We start from the raw sequence: 7,123 nt of genomic DNA, 5'->3' as shown, positions 1-7,123 counted from the left end.
CGACGTTAAAGAGCTAAACAGCGCCCTCATCTGGAAGAAAGGGTAAAGTTCGGAGCCGTAAATGTGTTTTTACTTACTGATATGAGCGTTATGTACCAGTGGTCTCTGCAAGAATGGCTTTACCTAAAGTTTATTATTTAATTGCATTACTGTGATGTCTCGTGAATCACATATTTGAATAAATGAAGACTCGCCTGGGGTGTTTAATACAATATCTTAACGTGCAAGTATGATTAAGGCCGGTTTTTAGAAGGAACATTATGGCTACTGTAAAGACCACACAGCAGAACATGTGAAGCTGTTTTTAGGCAAACCTCCCACCTTCTGATCCGATCTCCACCCAACCCGAGTCAGTGCTTCGTCATTGTAGCTGCGTCACCGCCTCTTTCTCCGTTTGTGTCTCTCTCTCTCTGTGGAAACCTGATCGATTAGTTTCTGAGTTGGCCCAAAGGGCAGGATTATGACATGGAGTAAAGGTGGGGAGAGCCCACAGAGGAGCCACCTATCAGCCCAGGTAGGACTTGTCTTCTGGGACGTCGCCGCTTGTGTTTGTTTTGCACACATTGTGTGTACCAAGGCGCTGTTTTCTGGTTTCAGCAGTTCGAGTTGAGTCAGTGTAGCCTGTTCTGTGGGATTATGTCAAACACGGCCAGGTCATGGGTATTTGTCGCCAGGCTGTGGAAAAAAGAAAGACGCACAGGGCCTAAATTAACGCAGTGTTTCAAAGGCATAATAATATTACTGACTAGAAATACATGTAAAAGCTTGTTGGGCTCTGATACTCTGAGTCATAAATACACAGGAATCCAGAGATGAAGCTGCAAACCTGAGGGAATGAACTAAAATCCATTATTAATCTGATTAATAAAGCAGAACATTTAATTTGATCTTGCTAATGAAACAGTTTTAGCTATCTTTTTTTCTGTGCTCCTTAAGCTTTCTTTTATAACAAATATTCCTAAAAAAATAAATTCATGCTTTAATTAATCAGTATGACTTGCCACTCAAATAAATCCAGATTTTTCATGATCTGATCCACTGTTTTTCTGTTTTTGCCTGTTTGTGACCTTCTTGCACCAACTGGGGCTGCCAACACAATGTGTAATGACCTGCCACACACGAAATATGTGAGTACATAATATAATGTAAATGTAAATGAAAAGCTTTTGAGCTGTTGTAGCATTTACAATTCAGACATATAACTTTGGAATCAGTAAATTAGGCCATCTGTTAAGCATTTAATTTGAATTTCAAAGCATTTCTTTAAAGTCATACCTTCTCAGTATTAAATCATGCTGCATATTTTCCTGTGTAAAAGCAAACACTACTATTTCTACCTTGTGGCACTTTCTTTTTTACAATTTTCATGATTTACCTGACCAAGATAGCTTGGCGGTAAAATATTTTAACATTTTTATTTTTACCAGCTGTAAATTCAGCCGTCAGCTGAACCAACTTTGGGAGGGGTACTTAGGCAGTGTCTCCCCAAGGCCTCTGAGCGCAAACACGTCTTTATCTATCAGGAACACATACTCTTAGAGCGCATTACACATCACCGATAAAGCACAGTTAACCTTATGTGGAATCCCTCTCACTTAAGTGATGTTACTGAAGTATACCATTACAGTTGTTCAAAAATAACAGCAGTATGTTTTTTAGAAAACAAAGTTGAGTTGAGTCCATAAATCTTATTATAGCTTTTATTTTCATACATACAAATGCATTGGGAACACCTCACATACTATTCCTAAGCCAAACATGAAGAAAAGGGATCAGATTTGTTTTAAAGCAAGTGATGTTTCCACTGAAATAAGATTTATTTGTATAAAACTTGTTTGTGCGAACTGCTTCACATCTGTGTTGCATGGAGTCTACCAACTTCACCTGTGAAATGAATTCCAGCTCAGGATGATTGGTATACATTCCACAGTTTTCTCAGCATTTCTTGGTTTTGCCTAAAAAAACGACACATTTGACACCACTCTACATGTTTTCAGGTAGAGTAAGGTCTGGGGATTGTGCTGGGTAGTCCATAACGTTATCCTGTTGGTTTGGAATTATGATGCTTCTCAGATTTTCTCCTCAGTAGAAGGCAGCACAACCTCTTCAAGTATTTTGATGTATTCAAACTGACCCATGATACCTGGTATGAGATAAATGTACGCCACAGCACATGCTTCACACTGTACTGTGGCATACACTGTGTACGGCTCATTTGACAAACTATCTGTGTCCCCTAGTCCCGAAAAGAACAAACTTGCTTTCATTAGTTCCAAAAAATTTTGCACCTTGTATCTTTAGGCCAGCCAACGCGTTCTTTAGAGCAACCGCGGCTCAATGGGAAGATTGGTCATCTTGCAGTTGGAAAGTTGTGGATTCAATCCCAGCTTCCTCTCCTGCCATATGTCGAGGCAGGACACTGAACCCCAAGATTCCTACCGATCTGTGTATCGGTGTAAGAATGCGTTAACTAGGGCTGAAACGGTTGCTCAAATGATTTTCAATTCAATTCAATTCAAAAATACTTTATTAATCCCAAAGGGAAATTAAATGTTTTTTAGCTCATTATGAAGGTTTCTTCAAAGAGCCGTTGTAGATGCTGATGGCTGTGGGCAGGAAGGATCTCCTGTAGCGCTTCATCTTACAGCAGATCTGAAGAAGCCTCTGACTGAAGACACTCTGTTGTTGTAGGACAGTCTCATGAAGAGGATGCTCAGGGTTCTCTATAATGTTCTTCATTTTATGAAGAATCCATCTTTCCACAATGATCTCCAGAGGTTCCAGAGGAGTCCCTCCATTACCTCGATTACTAAAAGTCCTCGAAGCCAATGATCTGCTTCGATGCTTCATTAAATTCTGTTTAACTATTCAGTGCACTGTGTTTTGGCCGGGTGATTATTTGTGTTGCACAATGCTCACACTTCCGCTAATGATAGCCTATGCTGCTGACATAAATTGGTACATTCTGCAGATTTCCCATTTAACTACTTAAGCTTAAGTAACAGAAGTACATGAAAAAAAATAAAAAATTTAAACTATTAATTTCATTCCTTTTTTAAAAAAAAGCAACATTTTACTGCTTAAATTGCAATAACATAACGCGCCTTAAGTGTACACCTGGACATTTGTAGCAAAGGATGCATCTGCAGCTAAAACAAAAAGTTCTAACAGAGAGACCTGTTACATTAATCGACAACAAACATTTAAACATTTACAACATTTAGCAACATTATTGCATATTGCATGTTTTCCAGATGCCATATTTGACTAGATTTAAAACTGTAGTACAACATGGAATTGTAGGGTAAGTTCATATTGTTGTGTTACCAAAACAAAACATTTGTATCTATTAGCAGTGCATGAAGGCTTTGACATTTGATCTCAGGCTCAGAATGTGCTGAATGTTCGAGGCTAAAAACTGAGGGGGGCGGGGCCTTTCAGTGTGTGGCTCCAAATCTGTGAACAGTTTGCCTCCGAGACTTTTTTCTGATTCTTTAGGCACTTGCAAATCTTTTCATCGTATCAAGCTCATGTGCCGTGATTTTACTGTGACGTCCTTGTTTGTTCATACTGTTTTGAATTAAATTTTATCGATGTTGTACAGTGCATTGGGTCATAAAATTGCATGTATGTTTATTTGCTTCTTCCTCAGTTTTTATTTCTTTGTTTTGAAAAGTAGACCTCTGGCATTCATTCAGCCTGTTTTTTTTTTTTGCTGTTCTAGATGTTTATGTGTTCTTACACTGTGATGAAACAACATAACATGTATATTTACCATTTTCTATGAGCCTGGCGGTTCTGTTCTGAAACTGTCTTGTTGTGGTTTATTTAGGGAACTAAAACTAAAATGTTCTTATGTTTTCCACCACCTGCTCATTTATTATGGGAAACTGTGTGTTTGATCAGGTTAGGCACGAAAACAGGGGGTTTTATTGGCTAAAGGCTTTCAATGTCCAGGAAGGGTAAAAAATGTAGGGGGCATGTAAAGGAAAAAATGCCTCTATTAAATGTAATTGTCAGTCATTTTCTACCGCTTATTCCATAGTGGGTCACGGGGAAGCTGGTGCCTATCTCCAGCAGTCTATGGGCAAGAGGCAGGGTTCACCCTGGATAGGTCGCCTGTCCATCACAGGGCAACACACAAACACTCATTCATACACTTGAGGGCAATTTAGAGTCACAAATTAACCTAACAGGAATGTTTTTGGACTGTGGGAGGAAGCCGGAGTACCCGGTGAGAACCCACACATGCACGGGGAGAACATGCAAACTCCATGCAGAAAGACCCCAGGTTGGGAATTGAACCCAGGACCTTCTTGCTGCAAGGCAACACTGCTACCAACTGCGCCACTGTAAATGTAATTGTTATTATCCAAAACAACAGCAAAAATGAGCTTCTTAGCACTATTTTTGATTAAAGTGTTGACGCTTTGAGGAGAAAAAAAATAAAAAATTCGTTTAAAATTTAAATTTAAAGGGTCTGAAAATTGAAGTTGAAAGTCTGAAATTTACCCTCCTGAAATTTGCAGAAACCCAGATGAACAGAAAGGTCATTAGAATTCAGAATTCGGAGTAGAAACTCAACAAAATCCAATATGGCCGCCTTGCATGTTAAAATTGATGAAAGCGGCTTTAAAAAAAAAAGTTAAGTTTTACTTCTGATTGTATCTCATTAAAACACTCACAGAGTAATGTACAACATTCTTTGTGAACATCGTAGATTAGAATAAAATAAAATAATTCTTTATTTGGCTCTCAATGGGAAAATCTAGCATATCAGGTAAGGGAAAGGCAAATGGGAGGCACAAATATACACCTAAAAACTGGTAATAATAATAGAAAAATAGAGACTTTGTATGTGCAAAAACACATACAAAGAATAGGAGCATCGAAAACAGCATATTGTGTTCGTTGGGAGCAGTGATGCTATACAGGCTAACAGCTGCTGGGAGGAATCATCTACGATGTGGCTCCTTTGTACATTTAGGATGCAGCAGCCTGTCACTTTTAAAGAACAAATGCAGAAAAATACATTATTAGTTTCTACCACCGATAACTGTTTGCATGATAAGTGTGCATATCAGTTAGCAAATCCAACCGCTTTTCAAGTGTACAACTGGAACACAGTATAGTTAGCTTTGATTTCATATCCAGTTCTGACCTCAGTGGTAAATTAAACCCAGCATACATGTTTCTCATTCGCTGTTCTGTAGTTCATCACAGCTGTTGGTATTTGTTCATATTTGCCTTGCAAATGACTAATACCAAAATGTGTTCCTATTACCACACACAAGGTTTTTAAGTCTGCCTACACGCTGTATCTACTTTTTCCACCAGGTGGCAGTATTAACCAGTTTGGCCAGGAGCGCAATAATCCGACTGAACACAATGCAGCAAGCACTTAGTTGGCCTGCAATGTCTCCTAGAATAATTTGTGTTCTGCACTGCGAGCCTCGGGGCTCGGTAAAGTGTTTTTAAACAACACTTTAAATCCCAGATAATATCCAAATGACTCAAGTTAATGTTTTTAATGCATGCAAATAGCATTTTTTAGCTGCAGAAATCAGAATCTTTTCTTGTGTTCAGGAGTTGGATGTAATGATTGGAAATTTCCTTAATATTTCCTGTGGTTAAAATCTTTAAGGAGTGGGAGAATTCCAACTTGTAGTAAAACAAAACATGAAAAGAGCCATGTCTGCTGGCAGAAAAAGTGCATGAACCATTCCCGATTCATACATTTTTTATTACATAATGGTGCACTATGAATATTAATGCACGGTTACCCCTCCATCCCATTAGTGTCCCAGATAGTTCAGCACAAATAAAACCCCTGCAACCCTGCCTCCCATACATGCAATCTGATTTTATATTTGAAGCTTGTTTGAAAGCTGCACATGTTTTACATAAGACCTGGAGACAAGGCGATGCCGTCGTGTGTGAGGGGATCTGTACCTAGATGCAGTTCTGATAGTCATAGGGAGAGAGACGAACTGGGCGGAAGTGGTGTGATGGGGTCGTTATGTAATCACTGAGTGGCCGTGCCAGGAGAGGGATAAAGATGTTCGAAACAAACATAACCCCCAAGCACTCAGCTGGAGTAATGCACATCATGTGTTTGCCTTTTTTACAGCAGAGGAAGAGGAGGCAGAGTTGTTTGTGACAGTGTTTTTTGGGTGTGTCCACAGTGTGAGTTCATTTTGTGGAGTGGGTCGTCTCACTGTCTGTAGTTCCAGGCTGTCACTGTCTCAGGGGACTGTGGGTCTGTAAAGTGCTGCTGCTGCTCTCCTCCCCTCTGCTTTCTGTCTCTCCTCCCTCTCCTGGGTCCAGCTAAACACCTGCTCCTTGCAGTATAGGCACAGGGATGGGCAGGGGTTTCCAAGCAACGGAAGGCTTCCTCTTTGTAGAGTTTTACCAGGTTGCTCTTTAGATTTAAAAGCTAAAGTATCAGGAAGCAGATTCAACCAAAAACAACTACAGTAAACGCCTTCCTGTTTGCTGGCACCCTTCGTGTTTTTGTAAATGTTTAACAGCACTGTTTGGTGTTCTGTGTATGTAGTGGGTTTGCTCTGTGATCAAAGTCTAACGGATACTATTCAACAGACTTTCTCTTGGTTCAGTTTTCCTACTATCTCCTGACGCCTGCAGTCAAGTTTACAGCAAACAGAGTTATTGGATTTATTGAATAACATTTAAACTGGTAAGATAAATATTTTCAATCAATTTTTAGTGAGTAGACATGACATACGTTTGGTTGTGTGAGACAGAAAAAAGATGGTGTTGTACCCTGTGTGTTTAAGAGAATAATAACCCCCCCCCCCCTCCCACACTCTGCCTATAAGCCGTATGTCCCTAATGGGGTCAGGCAGATGGGTGGGGACCATGGCGGGTTTCATGAAGACAGCTAGTGTGTGTGTTTTTTCAGGCGCATATGCTTGCTTTTAAATTATGGTGTGTTGGCGTATCATTTTTAGATAATACATTTCTTATTTTCTCATATTTTCCAAAATATTTCACTTTCTGTACCTCACTGCACTGCAAAAAGGGATATTCAGTATTCAGTTTTAGCTATTAAAAGTATACGAATTTTATTCAAACCTATTCTGTAAAATCCACTTATAGTTAA

General features: G+C 39.4%; 1 protein-coding gene across 3 annotated transcripts in view; it reads left to right on the top strand.

Moving 5' to 3' along the window:
* Positions 1–381: 381 nt before the first annotated feature.
* Positions 382–7,123, top strand: part of LOC124865762 (protein 4.1-like) — a 48,561-nt gene continuing 41,819 nt past the window's right edge. Inside the window, exon 1 of one of the 3 annotated variants that reach the window (XM_047361148.1) lies at positions 382–514. The gene's annotated coding sequence lies outside the window, so the exon portion shown is untranslated. Of the gene's footprint in view, positions 515–547; positions 1,128–6,226; positions 6,698–7,123 lie in introns of those variants that run through there. The other 2 variants (XM_047361149.1, XM_047361146.1) reach the window with 2 other exon arrangements.

The sequence above is a fragment of the Girardinichthys multiradiatus genome, chromosome 3 (assembly GCF_021462225.1).
Source record: "Girardinichthys multiradiatus isolate DD_20200921_A chromosome 3, DD_fGirMul_XY1, whole genome shotgun sequence".
In the NCBI taxonomy this organism is placed as follows: Eukaryota; Metazoa; Chordata; class Actinopteri; order Cyprinodontiformes; family Goodeidae; genus Girardinichthys; species Girardinichthys multiradiatus.
This window is presented reverse-complemented; position numbering and strand designations above follow the sequence as displayed.